This window comes from Amblyomma maculatum, chromosome 4 (assembly GCF_055883805.1).
Source record: "Amblyomma maculatum isolate TAMU_Amacu chromosome 4, ASM5588380v1, whole genome shotgun sequence".
In the NCBI taxonomy this organism is placed as follows: Eukaryota; Metazoa; Arthropoda; class Arachnida; order Ixodida; family Ixodidae; genus Amblyomma; species Amblyomma maculatum.
Window position 1 is genome coordinate 55,470,476 of NC_139347.1, and position 24,757 is coordinate 55,495,232.

Here is a 24,757-nt window from a genome sequence, read left to right on the forward strand (position 1 = left end):
TAGCTGCAATTATTCGCACAACAAAACAAAAACCGGCTGTATATATGGATATATCACGCACGCGGAACACTGCACAAGCTTCTGGGGACGAATACCCTGCAGACACATCAGATAAAGTGTCTGTTTGTTTAACGGGACAGGTTTAGCTCAACAACAATTGGAGAAGCAGGAAAGGGAAAGGCAGGGAGGTTAACCAGAAACTACAATAAATTGCTAGAGTTGTATGCGAGATTAACCGTCAGGTAAATTATAAAGTGTTATTTTTAAACCACGATTCTTTTTATATATGCTTGTGATAACCAATGGTTTACTGCACCTTCATTTCTCGCTCATGCTATTTATCCTTTTCATACCTTTCTATTTTACTTTTACTTTTGTTTTGACCTAGGCTGTTGTGCGACAGTTCCTGCCTGGTGTTTCCATTTTGTATGTTAGCCCTCTTTATAATGTACTTTTCTAAGCTACTTTATAATCTCACAATTTATTGAAAACTGGAAAACCGGCAAACGCGATGGTGTTTTGTAGACTGGGCAAGTTCCCGCAGTGACCGTTGGATGCCCATTGTGTACAGTCAAGGACAAAAGTTTACGGGACGCGAGTTCAGTGGAAAATATTTATTTCTGCTCGGTCGCGTAAATATGGAGAATGAAATTACTTGGTCACGAGGGGACATGCGCGCCCCATTCAGAAAAAAAAAAATACACATGCAAACTAGCGAGGCAAAAAAGAAATAAATGTTTTTCCACAAATACGCGTCCCGAAAACTTTTGTCCCTGACTGTACGTTGGTTGCTGGCGCGGGCTTGTGCAGTTGTCAAAAGCTGTCAGAGAAGCCTTCATTCCAGACATTATTGCCGCTTTTTAGCCGCCTTCAGCTATAAGCACGCATATGCCTTTGTTGTCGTTTCTGCAGAAACATCTGCGACCGAGACTTGCTTTCGACATCCCTAACTTAAACCAGCAATACCGTACACGTGTGTACTTTTACTACTTGGCAAGTGTGAACGTTTCTAGAATCTTTGAACGCAGCAACGTCTAAAGATGGGTCGCTGGCAATGACATCGACGAGGTTTCTTCCTTCGTTTCTTGTGTTAGGCTGTCCCGTTTTTTCTTTCCTGGAACTGTACGTAATGACGTAATGGGACATGTCAAAGCTCGGCATGACGACCCCAGCCCGAGCTTCTGGAAGCCACAGCATGTCAGCCAACTCTTGTCATCGAGCTAGAGGATGACACACAAGGACTACAGAAGCGCTAAACATTTTTTGTGTGAGCGCGAACCAGCAAGGCCAGCAAGAATGAGCTTTGCTAACCCCTTCTTATCTACCTTTAGCTGAGGCCGCCTTTTTTAGAACCCTTCTAAAAAAAATTGAAAATGAAAACCTGGATGCCAGGAATAAGAAAGACGAAGCCTACATGGGGAACCTCGCGAGAACTTCTGAGGCCTGGCTATGGCCTCTAGCCACCGCAATCTGGCGATGGAGCAACAGCACGTGAGTGCGGAAAGAAGGATCAGATGGCCTTTATGGACAGAAAGGAAATCCAAGATTGCTTACCGGAAGAGGGTAACGCTATTTTGCATATGCGCCACACCTCGAAATAGAAAGCTTTCCCTTCTCCCCAATTGTCAAGGAAGGGAGGGGAGTTGCATGAGCCGGGGAGCATGAACATAAGTTACAAAAAAAAAAAGAGAAGAGACACTTTTCCCAATTATTTCAATGCATGTAGTAGATGCAAATAGTAAAGTCAGTATTTTAGCGGAACATGCTGATTACCATCAAATGAGGATGTAATTCTAAAAAAAAAAAAATAATTTTGGTCATAACCCCTGTCCCGTGACCCGGAGTCGTTTACCTTTTTTATTTTGTAAATAATGTATACAGCTCCCCTATCCTTGCTTGTTATCACTCACTTCTGTACTCCTCACTGTCCTCTCCCTGCCCTTTTTCTTTCCGCCGACCACAGCTTGGGTGCTTCAGGAATTAATAGAATTTGTTGCAAACAGCAACATTCTTTTCCTTCTCTTTTTTTTTTTTTTGTCTGGTTTTTAATAACCCAACAGCACTACACCTGTTAGACAGTAGAAGCGTGAATAAAACTTGGTAACAGTTCTTTTTAACGTATCGCTGAGTGCTGTGGGACTACACTAAATAGTCCCATATTGTACACCTTTCTCGGTCTCAAATATATACAAAAAAAAAAAAAGAATTGTTCATTATTTGTCAGCCCCGCATTTGGGACGTGCAATGCACGCACACATACGCCCTTATTAACCAAAGGAAGGCAACTGATGATTCACCGCATCCCACACGGTCCGACGGACGAAACAAGACGTCCGCAACGGGCCAGTGGTCCGTTCCAATCGTTGCTTTTGCCCTGAAGGAGCCGCCGTTGCGAAGGGCTGCCACAGCTGCGGCAGTGACACCGTCCCGGTATTGTTCTCCAGTGCCGCCGCTGCCGCAGTTTGATGCTTCATGTTTTTAGCTTGCACTGACCATGCTGACAACGCACTATGAAGACTTGTGTCCCTCAAAACTACGAGTGGACGACTGTGCGGTAAAGGTTGGTAACTTAATCTGGTCAAACAGTCTTTTCTCGCATGATTCGATGAAAAATGTGAAGACAAAGTTGCGAGGCACTTCTCAACCTATTTGTTGTCATTCTTTCGGGTCGGAGAGCATCCAGGGATGTTCCATTCGGAACTTGCTTAGTTGGTGGACTGAGTTGGTGGAATGCTGGTCGAACTGAGTTAGTGAAAGTCACAGCCTATAAAAAGTGTTCAAATATGTAGACAGTTTTGACCTCGGTTTGACTTCATTTGACTTCCAGCGCTAAACATTTGTTATTAGAAAAGCTGAAAAATCGGCTTTGTATCTTGTTATGGCAAGCAAAGGAAGAACTTTTCTCAGCCGTGGATAATATGTCGCTTTTTTTTTTTTGTCGCACAGCTGAAAGGCAAGTGCATAGGGTTCTTTAGTGCACAATCCATGATTTAGGAAAGGAAATCTTAACTCCTCCCCCTCGACTCGTATCAGTGTGCAGCTGTAATTTTTTTTTTTTATCCACCGTTCGATAACCAAAGGTTCCCGCAAAACTTTAACAATAAAAAGATTTTCAATTTGAGGTGAATTTACGTGACATCTCATGCACAAAAAGGGCTGCCGTAAAAAAAAAAAGAAATCGGTAATTACTTGTGGACGAGGCGGCGCTCTGGCACGTTGGAAGAACTCCGACAGTGGAGCCCCCATCCGAATAGAACCTCATGAGGCGCTAAAATGTGCAGCAGCTGCAACTGCAGTCCCAGGCAATAGAACACGGGCATAACCCCCGACAAAGCCGAGGCACGGCACCCCCGAAGTAATGACAGCAGACTCGCTACTGTATGCCACAAATCTTGCAAAACTTAGACCTGTGGTTCTGAGGCTCCGCGCGCTGCAGTTTGGGGAGCACGCGTGGCGCCATCTGGTTAACAGAAGGAGCAAAAGGTGGACGCCACTCTTTCAGCTTGCAGTCAGCGAGGCGAGTGGCAAGGATTACAGCTATAAAACCCGGCAGGCAAGGAGCCGAAGACGAAATTTTGTCGGTTTCCTTGGAGATCCAACGAAACGGAAAAGAGGTAGCACTGGATTCAGACAGTGCTTTTGCATATTCTTAACGCGAAAGCGTTACTTCGCTATGTTCACAGATTTCTGTCCACAGACCGTGTCCGCAAAATCGCGTCCGCAGCAGTTGCGAGTAATTGAGAAGTGGGTGGTAGAGGTTAATGATTGGTGTCAATCGATAGAGGCTGACGCAATGTTGCTGTCGAAAAAATAGTTAGGCCGATAAGTTAATTAAGTAGTTAATTACAGGCAGAAAATGTAAAAATTGTCCGCAGCAGTTGTAATTGATAAGTGGTAGATATTAATGAGTGGTGTCAATCGATAGAGGGTGACGTAATGTTGTGTCCCGAAATAATAATTAGACCAATTAGGTAAATAAATAAAACACGCGAAATCGTGTCCGCAGCAGTTGTGAGTAATTGAGAAGTCGTAGAGGTTAATGGTTTGGTTTGGTTTAGTCTTGGGGTTTAACGTCCCAAAGCGACTCAGGCTATGAGAGACGCCGTAGTGGAGGACTCCGGAAATTTCGACCACCTGGGGTTCTTTAACGTGCACTGACATCGCACAGCACGTACGCCACTCCGTTTCGCCTCCATCGAAACGCAGCCGCCGAGGCCGGAATTCGATCTCGCTTCCTTGGGCACAGTAGTCGAGCGCCGTAACCACTGCGCCACCCCTGCGGTGAGTGGTGTCAATCGATAGAGGAGGACGTAATGTGTGCTAAAAATAATTAGGCCAATAAGTTAATTACATAATTCATTAGAGGCAAAAAATGAAAACGTAAAGGCGAAAATGGTCTCATTAGAGAATGGATTGGCGCCCCATTTGAATGTATCAAATGCTAATATAGTTAATTAAATCAGCCAATTAAGGTGACGTCAAGGATGTGACGTCACGCAACCTGAAGTCGAGCCAAAAAAGGGCATAGGAAGGCATTGGCGCACAATTTCAAAGTACCAAAGACTGAAGTAGTTAATTAAGGCAGTCAATTAGGGTGACGTCAAGATGTGACGTCACGCAACCGGAAGTAGAACCAAAAAAAAGGCATAGGAAGCGCCCGAAGCAGGCCTGTTTATTTGGCGATGCCGTAAGCCGCCATTACAGCATTGCCTGTATTTTTTGTTTGTTTATATATTTATTTATGACACCTTAACTGCCCCTATAATTATAGTGTAGATTTTAGCGTGCCTTTCTCGCGCTGGCGCAGGGATCCGCCGTCACGAACGGCTTACGGCAAGCGCAGCCAGCGCGGCTAGCACGGCGGTGCTCACGACGGTGGAAGAAATAAACTGTGATCGGAGGGTGTTCGTGCCCTGATCGGTTCGCGCTGACCGCCGGCGGCGAACGTGTCCACCGTGGTCCAGTCCGGCTTTGTCGACGGGAAATGGGCGCATGGCCGCCGGGCAGCCATTCGAGTTCTCCGCTGGAAATCCGTTCCTTGTGGGTCAGGAGCGAGGCCTGGACGGACGCCAGCAGCGCGAAACGTTGGCTGCTCAGTCTGAGATCATGCTCCTCGGTTGGTTTGTTTGCGGCGGCTGGAAAAAGCGGCTGCATGTTTGTTTCAACGCGACAGTTAAAAGAACCGTTCGGCGAAAATCCCGCCGTCTGCGTGAGTGGGAAATCCTTATCGGTCGAAAGAGAACGTTGGTTCTCCAAGCGATTAAATGGAACCTCTTACCCTTGGATTACAAATCAGACACGCTAACCCTCCCTACGCCTTCGAGACGTTTTTTTTTTTTCGTTTTTTTTTTCATTGCGTTAAAAAGTAACATGTGAGCAAGCATGCCGATGTCTGGAAAAGAGTGCGACCTACATGTGACAGCAAAAATCCGTAAGTGCTATCGCATCACACTCTAAGGTGAACCTACGTGTCCCCAAAGTTTCTGACTGAACTGTTTCCCACGAAGCGTGCGCATTCGTGATGTGGTTAACATTTCGCCAGAATCGAAACCCTTGTGAGGTACAAAACGCTCACCTGTGTAATAGGCTGTCGCAATAAGAAAGCTGCAAGTAAATATCGCCCCATGAAGCCTCGGGGGCGGGCTAATTAAAAATAATAATAATGTCGTCTATATAAAAGTTCTGACCTTTTCCTACTCTCCACAGGATTGACGTAACATGGTGGTGGACGTCTACGTTGCGGTATTTGCGAGTTGAACTTACAGATGATTGCTTCTGCGGATGTTTTTCGTGTCCCAGAAGCTAAAATTAGCATATGCTGTTTTTTTTTTTTTTTTTCAGCTTGTATAGTGCCAAAGCTCCCGCCGCACTCATCTTCCCGCGAAATAAAGAGCAGTCACTGGTTCACTCGGACATCAGTGACGCGGGCGTCCAGTCTTGGTGCACATGAATATGGTTGGCATCCCTCGCGTAGGCGATCAAAGCCGGGCAGGAGGTCGGACCAAAGTGTCTTGTGCAGTGCGAGATGGGAAGGGAACTTGGCACCCCAAAGTTCCTTGCCTGTTAGATTACGTGTACGTGGCGGTCGTGGTATAACAGGACGTTTCAGGTCCGCCGCTATGGTGAAGGGCGGCGCTGGCGAACACACTCAAGAATAGATTAAACGCAACATACGTAAATACCTAAGTACTATATAAGATTAAATAGCCGTCGCCATATCTCAGTCGGTATAGAGAACTGGACGCAAAATTCAGGAGTCGGGGGCTCAGGTCTCACCGGCGGCATGTGGTTGTTTTTTTCTTCTACTTCATAGCCGATTATTTCCAAGATTAATCAATATTTCCCCTTCATCGAACAAAAAAAAAGTTCCCCTATGCCTCCTTTGCGTCACTGGTTGTTTGCTCGTTTCATACGTTCCTGAATCGCTTCAATTGGTGCATAACTCATCCACCCATCACCATCCATTCGATGCCTCCGGGCAGTTTGTTTCGCGAAGCTATCTCCCTCGCTGACGCACGTGATCAAGAAACAAGATCAGAGTAGAGCTCTGGTTCCAGTGCGAATGGCGGTATTTTGGAATAAAAAAGTTATTTGAATAATGGGGCGGTGCAAATATAATTTTGGAAAAAACCAAAGGAAGACTAGAAATCAAGTATTTAGAACCGCCTTGTAGTACAAGCGCCGAGCACAGGCACAGCTGCCCCCTCTCCTCACCCTCTCCCCCAGAGAGCAGGAGGCTCATCCCTCCCAAGAATATCGCAAACATGCTGGTAATGTGGGAGGCCTCGAGTTGGTCAGTCCTTACTAACCGAAAGCAGTTCGTACACGCTAATGAATTTTCCTCGCCTTTAAGCTCCGTCGCCTCTGGAGTGCCACAAGGTACTGTACTCAGTTCATTACTTTTCCTAATCTATATTAATGACCTGGCTACTGATATAACTTCTAACATACGACTATTTGCGGATGACTGCGTAATCTATCGACCTATCGTTAACAGCAACGATACTAAACTGTTACAGAACGACTTGAATTACATCGAATCCTGGTGTAGCAAATGGCTCATGTCCCTAAACACAAATAAGACATCATTAATTACATTCCACCGTAGACAGTCCTTTCCTTCACCTTCGTATTATATATATGGCTCTAAAACTTCCGCAGTTGACTCTTATAAATATCTTGGTGTAACCATTACTAGGGGTGTGCGAATAGTACTTTTTCCAAACCGAATCGAATAAGAATAGTGCACTCTTGCTATCGAATCGAATACGAATAATGTAGCTAAAAAGCGAATCGAATACGAATAGAATAGTGAAAGCAGCAAATCATTCATGACGAGGCAGCAAGAGGCGTCGGAGCAGCGGCGTCAATCGGCGCGCAGAAAGCAGCAGGCAGAAACAGGCCAGCAGTATAGTTCCGTTTTACTTGTGGCGTGCGCGCAGGAGCAGCGGAGCGGTAGTGGTGGTAGCGGCGGCGCTGCGGTTGAGCGCTATAACTCGTGGAGTAATAGATCTGACGGGAAAACGCTGATATCCTCTAGGGGGCGCAACTATTAATCTCTACGCACATTGTCAGTTGCTGATTGTTTTTATCTACAATAATAACGTTTCAACGAGTTTATTTAGTGAACTAGATTGCATGATGCAATATATCAGAGATTACGAATGGCTGAGCGACGCTTTCGTCCGACTTGCGTCCGCGCAACCCGAGGCCATAGAGTTGCGCTTCCCCTGCTGTTGGCTCTTCGAACTAGTTATCGCCGAGCGCGCGATCTCCTCATCGCATAGAGTTAATACAAAGACTCTAGAGGGAAAGCTGCCCGTTCACCCAATGCATTCGAGGGGTGACCGCGTGATTGCCGCCATTATCACACTGTTCATTGGTTGCCAGGTGAATTTTACTTGCTATATCTGGCACATGAAGATGGTTTGAAGCTGGCAACTTGGATCGTGGGAAGATGGCGGCTTGCAGTTAACCGACGGCGGGCGGCTACTGTTCAGTAGGTGCTGTAAAGAACGGCAGAATCGTCGCGTGTGGAGCATTTCTTGTGATATATTGCGTCGCGTACCTACTGTAACATCACATAGGTGTCCTGATTCTTCTGAGTTGTTATCGCAAGGCCGGCTATCCCTGCGATTGTTTCGTGCTTAGCATGCATTTCGTCCGTCGAGCACACATGCATCTCCTCTGTGCCCGATCACCTGAAAATATGTCAGAAATTTGCTTTGGCGCAAGACGACGACCCCAGTATATTAAAAAAAAAAAAACAGTGACGAATTCCACAGCAACGGCCCTTGGTCTATCCGGGATGGCTAGCGCTGCATACAGTAAATGTCAAAGGGTGCTCGTGTGTGTTTACTGTTGATCTGTTAGGTCTGCTCGTCTGCTCGCAAACATGGTTTCCAATTGTTCTACATCATTCCTTTATGGTCAAGAAGGTGCCTGAAAGATTATATAATATGCTTGAAACTTGAAAACAATGTATAGAAATTTCCTACAGTTGTGTTATCGGCAGCGGTTTTTAAAACTTTTGTTCAAACCTTTGTTCATTTTTGACGCAGTGAGCAGAAACTGTGCTGGCCACAATGATAAATTTGATGATGGCGGCGAACCAGTGAGAAGCTCGTTTCCCTGCCCAGCTTTCCCTCTAGAGTCTTTGTATTAACTCTATTCCTCATCGTCCTCTTCTTTTCAGTGACTTTCGTTGCTTTCGTTCTTTCTCAATTAGCTCGCGTGCTCCCCTCTAGCTGGCGCTAGGCGATTACAACTGGCGCTAGGCGACCTGAGATATATCGTGGAGAGATGTATGAGCATGAGCTGACAACATTCATGCAACTCTCATGTCATGCGCCACTCGCATAATAAACTTAACCTCAACTATTGATGATGCAAGTGAATGAAATTTTCAGGGAATAAACATGTAGCGTTACTTCTCGGCAGATTAGAGACGTGTGAACTATGACACGATTACGAGAAGTTGCCTCCGCGATTCGTGATATGTCCAATCTTTAAGAATGTTTCCATGCGAATGGACCGTGTCGCGGCCACGCTGAAGCATGTAGGCTCCCTAAAACGGTGATCTCTGCTTCTCGCGTAGGTTTATTGCGGCAGCAAGCTGTGCCTGCTCGGAGCTCACGCTGCCTTCGCGAGAATGGTCGGAGGTAACCGAGACGTTAATTCGTGCCAGTTATTCGAAAAGTATCCGAAAATTATTCGATAATTTGCGAAGATATTCGAACAGTTTCGAATAATTTTCAATTTCCACTATCTGATTCGTTTAACGAATCGAATATCATAATATTCGATTCGATATTCGAAAGTTTCGAATATTCGCACACCCCTGACCATTACCCGTTCCCTCACTTGGTCTACTCACGTCTCTAACATTGCTAAAGACGCCAATCGCACGCTTGGTTTTTTTACGCCGTAACATGCGACTTTCACCTCCTTCTGTCAAACTGCTGATCTATTTAACGCTCGTCCGTCCCAAACTGGAATACGCATGCGCAGTTTGGTGCCCTCACCAGTCTAACTTTTCCCTCACCCTCGAATCCATCCAAAATCGTGCAGCAAGATTCATTCATTCAGACTACTCATATCACTCAAGTGTTACTGATTTGAAGACAAAATCTAATCTCCTTTCCCTCCAATCACGCCGCAAAATAGCCCGACTGTGCCTTTTTCATACATTTTACCATTTATCACTAGGAAACTGTGCCATCATGCCTTGTCACCGCGTATCCCATCGACTTAATCACAATAAAGTAGTATACCCGCCATCCGCAAATACCACTGCACATCCAAATGCTTTTTTCGTCCAGACAGCAAAGGACTGGAATCGCCTTCCTGCCCGCAGTTCATCACGCTCATCCAGCACACTTCAAAGCATTCATTGAAAGACTCGCCAATGAGCTGTAACAGCATAAGGGCATTTAAGGTATAAATAAATAAATATAGTGATGATTGGCTCACTGGGGGACAGCAACTCTCGCTTTCTTCCCCCCTTCCCATGACAGGGCAAGGATGCTTAGTGCAAGCTAGCTGCGCGAGGTTGTGCCCACGAAGAGGCTGCAGCGTCGTCGCTGCTAGCTGCACATTCATATTACAATTTACCACATAGGCACACAACATACCTTCACCGAATATCCTGTTTGCGTGCGCAGTTGCTGTCACGTGACACTCACTCCGCCTTAAGTGCGTATAATCGCGATTTTCGAGTTGCCCGAAGCGGGCCTGTTAACTTGACGATGCAGTATTCGAAACCTGCAGTAAAAGCAAGGCAGATTATTGCCCTTGCTTATCTGTTTGCAAACCCGTTTCATTAAGCAACTTGTCAAGGTTGAAGAGGAGAGCATAAATGAGAAGTTGTGGCCAGAATTTTCCTGTACACAAAGTTAATTTATTCTACACGTGCTCCTGTTTTTCTGCAGCAGCTCTTGCTTCTTCTTGTACACTTACATATAAGGTCACCCAAAGTCTTATGTTTCCAAAGTTACGCCAAAGAAGTGAAGCCATGATGAGGTAGCTAAGGATAAAGTAAATATCTCTATTGGCATGCGAAAGTGACCTTTCGCACAAATAGCGCATGAACGCTCCAAATACCAAAAACATTCGTTGTATCTTTGTTCAGACACGTATCGGCGTCCATCCTATCGGTTGTACTGCAAGAAAGTAATGCGCGCTTCTGAAGAGCACCACACAGAACGTTAGAACACTGCCTTTTATCATGCGTTATCAAATTACCATATACCTTACTACGTAAAATTCGTTCCAAAAATGCAGGGACTGCTGCTACACTTCAAGTGCATGCTGATTGTTACCTTCCTTAATTGTTACGTAGTACCCGGAGATTTCTGCCGAAGCTTGGTCAATAGCTTGTTAAATACGCATTGAATCAGCGTACGTGCACTCTGGCCATTGCGCTAGTTACTTTCTCATCGCATAGTTAGAGATCCAACTATCGAAAACTTAGTCTTCTTTTTTTTTTATAGAATTTTAGCATCCAAAGTGACTCAGGCTATGAGGGATGGCTTAGTGGAGGGCTGCAAAATTATGGCTACCTGAGGTTCTTTAAAGTGTAACGACATCACACAGTACATGATCGTCTTGCTTTTCTCCGCCATCAAAAAACTGCCGGCCGCCACGGCCGGGATTTGAACCCTCGCCCTACCTTGGAAAAGTTAAAAGCCTTCTGTTACTTATTCTGGTTTTCACCCAAGATGGAGTATTCGGGTGCTTGGCTGATGAACTGAAAAAAATGTATCTGTAGTATCCGCGCGACCCGACCCACAATGCGTCCTCTGTGCAGGTGAATATACGGCAGCATTGAGTAGCGGGCTCCGGTAGCCGGGATGCTTCCTATCTGTTCCAGTGAGATCATGTAGGTCGACCAGTTCTGCCACCCTGCCCCTCCTATCGCTCAAAGTATGGTCAAAGTTCTCCGCATTCATAGAATGACCTAAAACAATCAACACAGGCTCCCTTGCTATCAGCGCTTTTTCCCTTTCTCTTACGCCTTTCCCGAGTTGGCCAACTTTCTATTGTGGCCATATTTATGCGACTTACCTGGCGCCACCTCCTTCGATAGTCATGTGATACAAGACATTTATAGACCCCGTCGGGGTGGCGCAATGGTTACGGCGCTAAACTACTGTGCCCAAGGAAGCGGTATCGAATCCCGCTGCGCTTCGATGGAGGCAAAACGCAGTGGCGTCCGTATCCTGTGTGACGTCACTGCATGTTAAACAACCCCATGTGGTTGAAATTTCCCCTACGGCGTCTCTCATAGCCTGAGACGCTTTGGGACGTTAAACCCCACTAACCGAACCGAACCGAGCAACATATATAGCACTTTGGGCACTTCTTTTAAGGAAACGATGCGCAGTAAGAAAAAAAAAACATTCTTTTTTCGCGCATAACTTGCGTGACCAAGATCACCCACAGTGAGGGAGCATTTGCCGTCGTCCTCCTAATAAATCAAAATCAATCAACAGTCGTATGCGACCTGCAGCTAATTTTCATTTGATACAGAAGCTTAATGATGGGCGCATTTCTAGGCTCCTCCATTCGGCAAAACGTTCTTAGCACCCATGTTTCAAGATATTAGCCTTCAGATTTCTTTACGCATGCAAGGCGGTGGCAGCCGGCGCAGCACTTCTCACGATGTGGGGCGCGCGTTTTCGGTGCGTCGGCTACAGCTGCTGGAGCTTATCTCGAAACCGGAAGCAACGCAAAACTTTGTTGCAGCTCAGAAGGAGTGAATCTAAAGTCGCGGATAAGAATCACGGCGCAGGCATACTGTCGCACGGAGTACGCTTCCACGTGGTATTTATACAGCTTGTGAGCTTTAATTTATGTCGAATAAAAAGGGCTGCACAATAAAGCTACCTCATAGGAAGCACCTCGATGAGGCCACTTTAGTGGCGATATTTAAAAACAGAATTATTTATATGGCCGAGAGCTTCTTAAAGTGGATGGAAGAATACAGGCAGGTAATTAACGTAACTCCTAACAGCGTTCACTACCTTTCACATAGGTATAGCACTTTGTTTTCTTTTTTTTTAATGTTGATCCATTTTAGCGGGGACATCCTGTATGATACTAACCTTTCCACTGCTCGTTAAAGAAAGGCATGCGTAATATTCCTATCGCGCACAATTTTTCTGAAAACAAGGATTAGTGGGCAAAGACAATTTAACTCTTATGGTCTAAGTTCTGAGGGCGCCGTAGTATTTTAGAAAGAAGATACGTGTCCGAGTGTCACATTTTGATTAGCTCATTTATCACAGTTCATCAGGATACAAAGGAGTGACGTACAGCAGGGCTCCATCTGACCGTATATGAATACTTGGTTTTGAAACTTAAAAAAAAACGAAATTAAAACGAAATTAAAACGAAATTAAAACGACATACGCAGCGCGAGAAGCAGGACCATCAATCAATCCTATAGTCAAAGTTCTTGGACCGACATACAGGACAACTGGCAGGGCAGGTGCGCTGAAAGGCGTTGTGAATTCCCCACCCTGATGCAGTTCGCATTTTTGCCTTCTAGGCGATGCGCGCCAATGACTAAACTGAAATAGCATTCTTCGCAAATGTGATGACTTGAATATGCAAATGACTTGAATATGAAAATAAAATATACTTGGGTCGGTTTCGGAAGGAATGCGGTCACTCAGCTTTAGCGTTGAGGTCAACGCGAGTTTGGAGCCTCTTTCTGCTGCTGTAACTCTTGATGTAAAAGTTCATGAACATCACAAAGAAGAAGATGCCCTGCGGTAGCGTGATACACATATGAGCCAGGGGATAACCGCAGTCGACGAACAGCGGAATCGTCATGTGGAAGAACAGGATGACAAATTGGACTAACTGGAACTGCGTCAGGTAGCGCTTCCACCAGAGGTACTTCTGCACTGACGGTCCCAGCAGGGACAGGAAGTAGTACGAATACATGACCACGTGCACAAAGCTGTTGAAGATGATGCCGAAGGCAGCCTGGCCGTCCGCACCGTAGGCGAGCCCGTACCAGCCGTTAAATACCACCAGTATGTGGTGCACGACGTGAAGGACGGATATGTGCGAATCCTTTTTGCGCAAAACGAAGAAAATGGTGTCCAAAAAGTCGGCTATCCGCACCAGCACGTACCACCAGACGTGAGAGAGCATGCTCATGGTCAGCTCGTCGCGTGCCTCATAGTTGATTCCCTGGCAGAAAAGGTTGTAACCACCAGACCAGTAGGTCCTCGTGAGGAAGGCGCCAACAAAGTAGCAGTTGAGGAGCACCATGGCGGCATTGTAGAGTATGATCAAAGGCTTGATGTTGTCATACGGCTGGCGTCCCTTCATGAAGCGCGGACCTCCGATCTTGACCAGGTACACATAAGCAGCGACAAGGCACACAAGGAATTGCTTGTCTCCAACGAGAATCCATTCTACAGTCCGGGGATCGCGCCTGAAGAAGGCCTCCGCTGCTTCGGTGGCTCCAGTGGTGCGGTTCTCCATGCCTTCCACCTTTGGTCTTTACCTCTCGCGCCGCGAATCACCGATGCGAGTTTGGTGCTTCCAGATGAGTGTCTGAACGGCTCGTGGCCGGCACGCGCTGTTTTTTCGGCTTAATTCCGTCTACAAGGAAGCACCTTTTTCGCTACGCACTTGCGGACCTGATGCCAATCCGCTTGCATGAACCTTGGCAGCGTCCTAAACATCAGAGAGAATATAAATAAGTCTAACAACCTGAAGAATGCTCGCAGTCGAGACAAGTTCTATGTATTTGTCGTTGATCCCTGGCGTGTGGTCGGTCACGCGCGCAAGGTGATCCAGGGCCAAAATATACTCTTTTCCTCAATTCGTCCTCGCGGCGCCGCTGATGACGTTTGTGGTTCCTTCCTCTTTCATTTACTTTAATGTTTCCGCGTGTTATTCAGGCGTCGCTATTAAAAAAAGCCACGCGGAAAGATTCGGGAGACGGCCGTGTTCGCGGAGCAGTCATGGCCGCGGGCAGCACGCCGTGAAGGCAATGTTTTTGCTTTGAGATCGACCCTAAACTCTATCGGACGGCACGTGCCTATTTAAGACGGCTACACGCGTCACGCTTACCTCAGCTGTAATTACACAATCTCTAAGAACTCGTGAACACGCTGTAAATGGCATAATGGCAGAATAAACGACAACTTCTGCCTGAGAAGGAGTATGTTTCGAGCATCGCAGTCTGCTTCAAGTGGAGGTAAAAGTGGTAAGGGTGTCACAATGCGAACCAGTCAATTTCAATTCCTTTTGAAACTATCCCTTTCAGCTTGTCTCACTTCATTTTACCGCCTCGCTTCAGTGAACGTTTTGTTAATCTTCTCCATTTACTTTGCCCGGCAGTTCAGTTGAGTAATGTCAAAATTTATAAAAATATTTTCGTTTATAAATATGAAAATAACATTATCCGGGACAAGCTCGGCCATGGTAGAATAAAATTATTTGTTAAAATTACGGTAAAGAGCCAAACAAACAAATTTTAACTATCCCAGTCTAATGGTTAATGAAAATGACACGTTTGTAGCCATGGTTGACATGTCGGCCTATCAGCTTTTGAAATGAAGAAGCCAATCTGAAGCACTGCGAAGAGAATTGAATCTGCTGCCTATTTCGCATGTGGTAACAAAATACGTCATTTTAGACGCACAAGGAGTTTAGTGCATTTCCTTAATATTCGTTAATACCCGTTCATACGATGTCACTACTAAGTGGCTCATCCAATTAGCCAATAAAACGACTCCCGGTAACTGATGTTAAACCTATAGCTCATACTGACCAACGAAAATTCACCTCGCAAACAGCCATGTTTGGGGGAGAAATCGCCTACCGTAATGCTGTACACTGCTCGTTGGCTCTGATAAAACAAGAACAAAACATTCACAGTGCACTTATAATTGCGCATGTGTAGGCATTCATATAGTAACCATAATGTTGGCAAACGTTTTTTTTTTTCTATTTTTGAGGTAAATATTAAGAATAACGTAGCGAATGAAATGATGAAAATGGACGGTTGTTTCATGGAAAACCTAAAATAATTTAAGTTTATCATCTACGAAAAACAAATTATAAGTATAGTTATTAAACATCATTCGTCCACTTGAGGACACTGAGGCAATAATTAAGACGAAAACATTAAGGAAAGTTACTCAATAAACAATGCTGAAGATGGGAAAAACTATTGAAATTTATTATAAATCAGCCGAAAAACAATTAATTTTATGAAGCGAGAAGCGAATAATTTAGTGTACGCATTTTAATCTGATGAAGTTTGCTATAAGAAGTTTTAAGGCACAGAGAGAGAGAAAGTGAATTAATAAAAGCAACGGTGAAGGGTCGGCCGGCGATAAAGGGACCTTGGTCTGCTACGCCACAAATAATGAGGAACAGTAAAACTGAAAATAAAAGTGATATGCCTGCTCGGTTGGGTGAAAATAGCTGCGGGTGTATTCAACAGTGTACACAGCATTGCGATGAACAAACACATTAAACGGGTTTTATAGACGATATTTTCACCTCTCTTTGTCTTCAAGTCTTTTCCCGTTCGTTGGCGTGCACACCACGGAAAAGGATTATCTCCAAATGGACAGCCATCCCGAGGGCCGCTCCTAATGAGGGCGCCCTCACCCTTACCTCATGAGGAACTAACTCTGAGGGGTGCACATGAGAGAGGTTTGTCGCTGAAAACTTGTGAGGATGAGGGACGAAAAATTTGATGGATTGAGCCTTAAAAGTATGTCACAAAAAGTATGTCCTGCCTACCCTCTCCTTTCTTTTGCTGTTTGCTCTCTGGAACGCGTCCTATGCAAAACACGCGTGGACGACGACTGAACGAAAATCATTAAATAAGAAAGCAAGCCTCACCGTTGTTGTTTTTTATTGCGTAAGCAATACTACGCCATGTGTTTACCTTCCAACACAGGAATATGCAGCATCCGTTTTACTTGCGGAATTTTGCAAAAGCTACCCTCACAGTAAGGTAAATATCTAGCCAGCTGGCAGCAGATACATCTATCTTCAGTACTCGTGCATGAAAGCGTATGGGCCCGTGTTCGTGTGCGGATCGATGTCCGCGCGCACCTCTTCGATTTTTATTTTTAATTTTTATTGTTAATGTAAACGTGCATATAAAGCTTTATGTACAGATTTATTAGTTATTTATTTCTAATGCCACGTTAAAGAAAACCAGGTGGTGGAAATTTCCGGAGCTCGCCACAACGGTGTTTCATAGTCCGAGTCGCTTCGGGATGTTAAACCCCATAAACTAAACAAACCAACCATATTTGTTGTGTGTTCGTAGCTGGCGACTTCTGGACAATGTGTGTCAACCATCAATGTACGATGTGGATGCCATTTCAATTTTTGACGGCAGTTAATGAGCGAGGTTCTGGCAAATTGGCGGCACAAAGTGTACGGCAATGAAATATCGGGCGATACCATGAAACAATGAAAAGAGCAATATTCACAACCGCGCGGTGATAGCGATGATATAGTAAGTCACGTTTTTTTTTTTTTTTTTTTTTTTTCACGCTGAAAATGGGCGAGACCAGTGCTTTAGTTTTCGTTAGATGAATGACGGCGCCGCAAAAAAAAAAAAAATTAAGTTCGCGCAAAACAATATGCTTCAACAAATTAAGCCTGCTTGGCGTTCTTGGCGCAGCGACGGCGATACTACATTGTATGTTATTTTGTTTACGCTATCTTGGCGAACCTGCTGCTTCACTTTATGCTGCTTATACAAAGCGATTCATCGTTTCAGAGCGTGATAACGATCCGCACCTCTTTTCGTGTTTTACCATGTCCGGCCCCGCGGCGCCGACGGACGGCATTCTCCACGACTTAACAATATACACACACGTTCCTGCGACCTTCGCTGACATGCTATTTCACACTCCGTCATTTTATAATGTTGTAACACCCCAGCACTGCGCGTAGAAAACAAGTCGATTCAAAGGGCCGGGGATTTGCGACATCAGGCGATCTGCAGTTTTCGCCGATCCACCCACACAATTTTTTTTTTTTCCCTCGATTGCTGACTACGGTATTAAAGTTAGCGACCGCACAATCAGTGTTGGCACTGTTTGAATAAACATGCCAGAGCCTTCCCGTTTTGCTGAGCTTAAAAACACGTTCCAAGCCAACGAATGCGGTCACTCGCCGTTCAGACAGCGGCCGGACCCGGTGGTCTGGAAGGGAAATGGCGCCCGCGGGCACCTTTGCGGTACTCTGAAAATTTTCCAGTGACTCTAGTCGATGTCAGTCGATGCTAAAAGCCCTTGATAATACGAAAGTAGCGACTTTCTGTGAACTTTGCCACCGCTCCGAGCCCCCTCGCAGATTCTCCTCTCTCAACTCTCCCATCAGCGCTCTTAACGGTGATTGGCTCCGCGGGCCGTCGCCGGGAAAAGTGCGCGAAAAGTTCGCTCTTTTTGTGTTTTCATTTTTCGCCGGCGCCATCTTTTGGGCAGCCGCCGTTTGTAGGAGCGAGCTCCCTAGCATTTCGCGCTGTCTTAATGCAGCGCTATGCCGAGCTGCTGCATATTTAATTGCACAAGCTGTCATGAAAAAGGCTTCATTCTTTTCGCAATTCCGAGCGGGAAGAAGGACCCCATTAAAATAAAAAAGTGGTTCAACAACATCGGCCGCAAGATCATCACCCCGACGAAGACAAGTCACCTCTGCTGCCTCTGCGACGTACTGTGCATTTGTTCCAAGCGACATGAAACTGCTTGCAAGCGCATCACAAAGCTGATAATCTCACTTAATTCACGGATCATTTCGCGCCGTTATGTGCGTTATTGTTTTGACTTCATGATTCCGATCACCGTGCTATATAATAGCGATTGCTGATGCATACAATGCGCATACAATATCCGCTTTAATTTCTAAACTAAAGGTCTCGCTTTTCAACGCTAACGCGTGCAATGAGGGAGATTGTTAATTCATTAATAGGCTTATGTCGCAGGAGCGCGTAGAAGACTCTTCCGCAAAACTTGTCCACAGAGTGTATCCGCACATCAAAATTTTGTCTCTTTAGACCCTCGAAATTAGACCTCGTCCTAATCTGGTGAAAATTGGTGTCCAACCTAATTTGAATATGGCGAATTTACTGGTTAATTCCAAATTTCGGTGGGCCTCCCTCAGAATGTAGCCCCAGGAACCCCTTAAATTTGACCTCATCCAAAGGTGGCAAAATTGGTGACCAACCTCATTTGCATATGGCGAATTCAGGGGTTACCTCCAAACATAGGTGGGCCATTATCAAAATTTAGCTCTCTGGACCCCTGAAGTTTGACATCATCCGAATTTGATCAAAATTGGTGTCCAACCTAATTTGAGTATAGCGAATTGAGTGGTGACCTCCAAACACGTATACAAAATTTGTACCACAAACATTTGTTCTTCCCCACCCGCTACCCAGATAAATGCCCCACCTGCCAACAACACCGACCTACACTATATCATTCTGTTTGGGCCTGCCTAAAGCCACCCGGCGGCATTCCACATGTGCCTCACCCCACCCTCTCATCTTGGGAAGATGCTTTGTCCCGCACGGAGCTGACCGAACAACGCCGGCTAATCGAGCGGGCCGAGAGGATTGCCGTGGCCCATGGGCTTATGGACTGATTTGTATTTATTCTTTCTGAGACCGTTTTATTCGCGACAATCCGCAAGACCAGCGACAGCTGTTCTGGCGGGCCTGCAGGATTGAGGCGGCACATGGAGCCCTGGACTGAGGGCTCCACTCAGGAAGAAAAGGAAGTTTATATAATAAATGTTTTTCCTCCCCCTCCTCCTCCAAATCTAGGTTGCCTATTCCCAAAATTTAGCTCTGTGGACCCCCGAAATTTGCCCTCATCCGAATTTGACCAAAATTGGTGTCCGACCTATATGAGTATGGAAAATTCAGTGGTAATCTCCAAATCTAGGAGGGCCACCTCCGAGATGTGGCCCTCTGAATCCCCAAAATTTGACCTGGTCCGAGTGTGACCGAAAATTGGTGTCTATAACCTAATTTGGGTATGGCCAACTAAGTCTTGACTTCCAAATTTAGGTAGGACTTCTTAATTACTTGCCTAGTTAACGGGCGTCATCTCCATTTTCGTAGCGTAGAGCAGCCGTCGGCCTTGGACCCGAGAGGTCTAGTGTGCATAAAGAAAACAATACTGTTTGGTCTTGAGTTGATATAGGAGTATTTTGTACGTGCGCACCCTGTCGCAGTTATCGACATAAGGCCTGTACTTCTTCCACATTTTGCCAATAAAAGAGTTGAAAGCGTTCTGGGCCACGTTTCTTAAGTGTAGTCAAAGCAAAAGAAAAAAAATATTGGTCATACTAAAATTAGGGTTGATACCAATGTGGATGAACTTCCGACAAGGTCATGTATCGGTGGTAGACAGGGCCAAATTTTGGGGTACGGACGACGGAAAATCGGCGCCCTGATTTTGGCTCTCGGTTTCGGCTCGACGTCACTTCAAGGCCGCCGACAGCAGGAGCTAGATCCATTTCATGCTTAACAGAAAAAAATTGATATTCGATCGTTTTCAAGCAGCCGCGAAAATTCTTAACTACGAAAACAACTAAGCAGCTGCATGTGCATGTGCACTGCGCGGTACCAAACTTAGTCTAAACCTTATTGAAAATTTTTTGAATGACCATCAAAGCATTTTGTTCCAGTCTGTGGCTAGCAACCATCGCATAAACGAAACTCCACTCGTTAACAACTGCATAAACTTTACTTCCGCTAAAATTAGTTTGAGGTGAATCTACATTTAACTGAGCATCAGTATGCTGAGAATATTCAGGAATGTTCAAATATACAGTAAATATTATGCTTAATATATTATGCCGTGTTGAGACACACGGTAATGAAAAGTCAAAAGGAATGTGAGGTCTATGCATCAAGCGGTTTTTGTTCATGCGGCAAGCGCTCGTAATTTGCGCTTTCATTGTGCGTACGAGACGCTAATTTATGTGGCTCGCGGTACAGTCAAGCGAGTCGCATGTCTTACTCGTGTCTTTATTCGATAACAGAGCGTGGAAAAAGCGCAAACTTAAGAGCGCGCGCGCGTGCCAGTCAATTTCCCGGACGGCGAAGAAGCGCTGCCCCAAAAAGTGTGCCGTGTGCAGAGCGCTCAGCCGGCGGGCGAAGATATTCGAGGAGGAAAGTGCCGGAGTGGAGGAGAGTGTCGCTACTTTCGAGGGGTTTTACCTATCTGTAAAATCCCTTGATAATTTGAAAGTAGCGACACTCTCCTCCGCGCCGCGCTTTCCTCCTCGATTCTCCTCGCGCGGCGGCGGCGAGCGCTGCGCACGACACGCTTTTTCTCCTTGACGACCGCCGGCCGGCCGTAGCAGTGAGTGAAGCGCGAACTTTTGGGCCAGGTCTGCGCTTCAGGAGTGCGCAAAATTTTTGAAAAATTGCGAGAAAAGCATTGAGAATGCCGAAAGTAAAGTTCATGAATTGGTTGGTTTCTTCTTAGAACTGTTTGAATGGGGAATACTGATAAACAAAGCTTTCAGGCGAGTTCTGTGCTACGGACACTTTTTAAGTCTCATGATAAGGTTTTACTTTGTGCACTTAATCTAGTACTGCCTCTGACTTTGTGTTTCTTTTTTTTAGAGCGTGAAATCTGTCACCACGGTAAAACTTCGGAAAACGATCCAGGCTGGTGCTTTGAACTTCAAGATCAGGGAAGGTCAAAGCAGGACTTGGCCTATTTCGCTACTGTCAAGCTATCTCTCTAAGCATAGTATATGTCACGTGATCAACCATGAGATAGGATTATTGGTTAATTGTACATGTATTTCGATGAATTACTGAGCCAAATTAATTGTTATTTAGTAAATTGCAATTAAAATCTAAATTTTAGCTGCAACATCGAACCGTATACCGTTGGAAAGCTTAGGCCAAGTGTAATGGCACTGTGCTAGTTAGCGATCCGCGATAATCTGCGTTAGTTAATTTTGTATAAAACCAAATTTTCAGCTGTTCCTTGCTGCTTCGAGGCAAGGAACAGGTTTGCCACGGCAGTCTTGATATGATGCTGATGGAGGAATTAAATAATTTTATGAGTACGCGGCCCCTCACTGACTTCGCGTGTGGTTAAAAGACAGCAGGGTACACTGGGAGAAGTGGTGGGCCCTATTGCCGACACACTGAAGTTCTGGGGCAAGCATGCTGTGGTCTCATGCGCTATGTAAAAGAGCTTGATTTCATTGAACGCAACAATCAAATAAAAAAATTACAAGGTGCACATAGGTCTTCAACGTGCGGAAATGAGAAAGCATATAACTGCCAATTCATTAACTATCGCTATCCTATCTATCACTATATCTACTAATGCCAGAGACCTATCGTAACTGTCACTATCCGCAACGAACACTATCACCTCACTGTCCGGGCCTATTACTATCATTTACTATTATTATCCATAACAGTCACCATCATTACCTATCACTATTCATAACCATCACTATTTAATCTGATGCCGCCCCATGACCCATTGATATACTTCAATTTTCATTGACTTACGTTGTCAGTCATATCTCTATTATCTCATAATATCTGACGAGACAACTATACATTGACTTTTAATTCTTATACTTTCTTGTTTTCTCATAAATGGAGGTGGGAAAAGAGCAAGCCACAGAAATAACTGACTACTATCAGAGCGAGGTTCATGTCTCTGTCGAGGAGGCTTCCTTTACTTCAGGACAGGTCGGTGAGAGAAAATTGATGGAACTGCGTTTGGCCTGGTTTTTTTTCGAGTTCGTGTAATATTGGCAGCTCAAACTGGTCTTCAGTGAAATGCAGCTAGAACATAGAGCGATGAGTTAATCACTCAGGCTAGGTGAAAAAAAAATCTTCTTGCATACAATTGAAATGAGTAATATGTTACAGTGTTAAGAATTGTTGCTCGCAAAATGCTCCCCTATTTTTACATCATAACTATAATCATTATTGATTGTTTAAGTTTCGTAAATACAGAAAATTGATGCAATGATTCCGGCTAATTTGACATCGATGGGATAATTTTTCTCGCAATAAATGAATACGCGGAATCGCGGTTTTAGAGCTCCAGCTTTCAAAGCGAAGGTAACCTGCCAACGCCTCGTAGTCATGGTCAAAGTGAAGCGTGTGTGATCATATGAACACCTCCTGCACATTGGCCGTATCCCTGATAAAACGAACGCATATTTTTTAACCCACGCGTGCGTCGAAGCATGGCAACGCCTTCAAGAATTGAAAAAAAAAAAATGCCGTACGACCGAACTAGTGCAAATTACCCGCAATACCTCGGGTTTACTTGCCAAAGAGTTTTTCAGGGCCAGCATTAATTGCTCCCGAGTAACCGACGCACACTACAAGTACAAGCTGAAAAGGCTAGCTCCTCTACAAGCCCGACTTTTAATTTTTAGTGAAGGAGGCCAGGGATCCTAGCATAATCGCGACAAATGCAATCGAGAGACTGTAATTTTCCAGTTATCTCTGACAGCAAAAAGCAGATTATAGCGCCCTGTTTCTGACTGTACAGAAGTCGAAGCGTGTTAAATGATGGAGCCTTGGAGCCTCGCAGAATATTCAGCATGCTGCAGAGGACAACCTTATTTTTATACAATGAACATGCTGCCGCCGCAAAAATATTGAGGAGCAAGCAGGAATAAAAAAACGCAGCGTCAGGTGACGCGTTATTACTGGGAGTGAGAAAGGCACCCGACGTCGCAAACAACTCTGTGCTTTCTAGGAATAAACGTCTTTCGACTAATCTTGTGAATGCATTGACTCGTGCGCAAGCCGTCACACTTGCCTTGAGATATCATGAATACCGCATAACCATCTTCAGGCCGCTTGCTGCAGTTGTACGCGCAACAGCACGGCATATAGCTTGCACGCTGCAATAAAAGCACAGCGCGCAATATTCGCTCGCCGAGACTAGGAGAAAAATGGCGCGAAGGAAAAAGAAAACACAAGGAAAATGCCGAACGCGCGTCGGTTTCCAAGGGCAACGGCAGGGAGACCAATCGTCGCTCAGGAAATCGGGCGGAGAGCCGGCCTTCAGCGAAGGGGCGCGCAAGGGGCGAGGGGGAGACGAGGAGGTAGCGCGGCGGCGGCAAAGTTCAATCGTTGGCGTAACTTTCAAAGTATCAAGGGGTTTTACCCATCTGTATGCATCCGCGCCATCTCGTCCGGTTCCCGGCAACTGCCCCACTCAGCCTCCGAGATCCGTCCCTCCGCACACGCATACCACTCAGCCTCTAAGATCCGCACTCCTATACGCAAACACATCCCCTTCGTCCCACCATCGTGGGATTGGTCCGCTTATGCCGGCACTCCTCCCTCACAGCGTGAATTTTTTTATAGGCACTGTGCAGGAATGCATTTAACGGCTGCCTTTTCTCCACCTTTTGTCCGTCACGGTTCCGTCGACCAAGGCAAAACGACCATCATAAGAGTGCCAAAAATTATCATGTGTTGTTGCAGCAAGTGCACTTCAAAATATATTGTCAGATGAAGGGATACTAAATGCCAACAGTCTTTTTAATTCACTCCATCCAATAAGGAAATTGCGACGGCACAAGATTGTTAGTTTAGAAAAGCTTCTAGCGCGTGCGCCCTGATGCCATTTTCGGCCACTTAATGAACAAGTGAACGCGATTGAACTACTATTTTTCTCCTTTTGGATATCCCGTTCGTCAACTGCCGCATGCTATGACCTCGCTTAATGGTGTCGTCATCGGCGGAACCCCTAAGCCTGCGTGCCGGGGGCGGGGAGTAGGGTCTCCATTCTGGTGGAAATAAAAGTTGTTCACACGTACACACAATTTCACGAGTGCTGTTGCCAATCGCCTTCGAAAGTGACACACACACACACACACACACACACACACACACACACACACACACACACACACACACACACACACACACACACACACACACACACACACACACACACACACACACACACACACACACACACACACACACACACACGCGCGCGCGCATGCGCACACACACGCACTAACCACGGAAGAGGATTGACAGCGCGATTCCTTAGGAACATCAAACACAAGAGCAACAATGGTTTCGAAAACGACAAGCGACAGCTTTGAACCTCAAGGAGCAACGCGAACAAGAATGCATTCGGAAGCAACGAGCAAGAGAGCTTCCCTCTGATGTCGACGGTCAGCGAGAATGAGAACGCTTACGCAAGGAGTGGGTGACAGCCTTCAA

At 45.5% G+C, this 24,757-nt stretch overlaps 1 pseudogene; it reads right to left on the bottom strand.

Annotated features, from left to right (window-relative positions):
* Window positions 1-13,170: 13,170 nt before the first annotated feature.
* LOC146191093 (very long chain fatty acid elongase AAEL008004 pseudogene) lies at window positions 13,171-14,001 on the bottom strand (annotated as a pseudogene).
* Window positions 14,002-24,757: the final 10,756 nt, after the last annotated feature.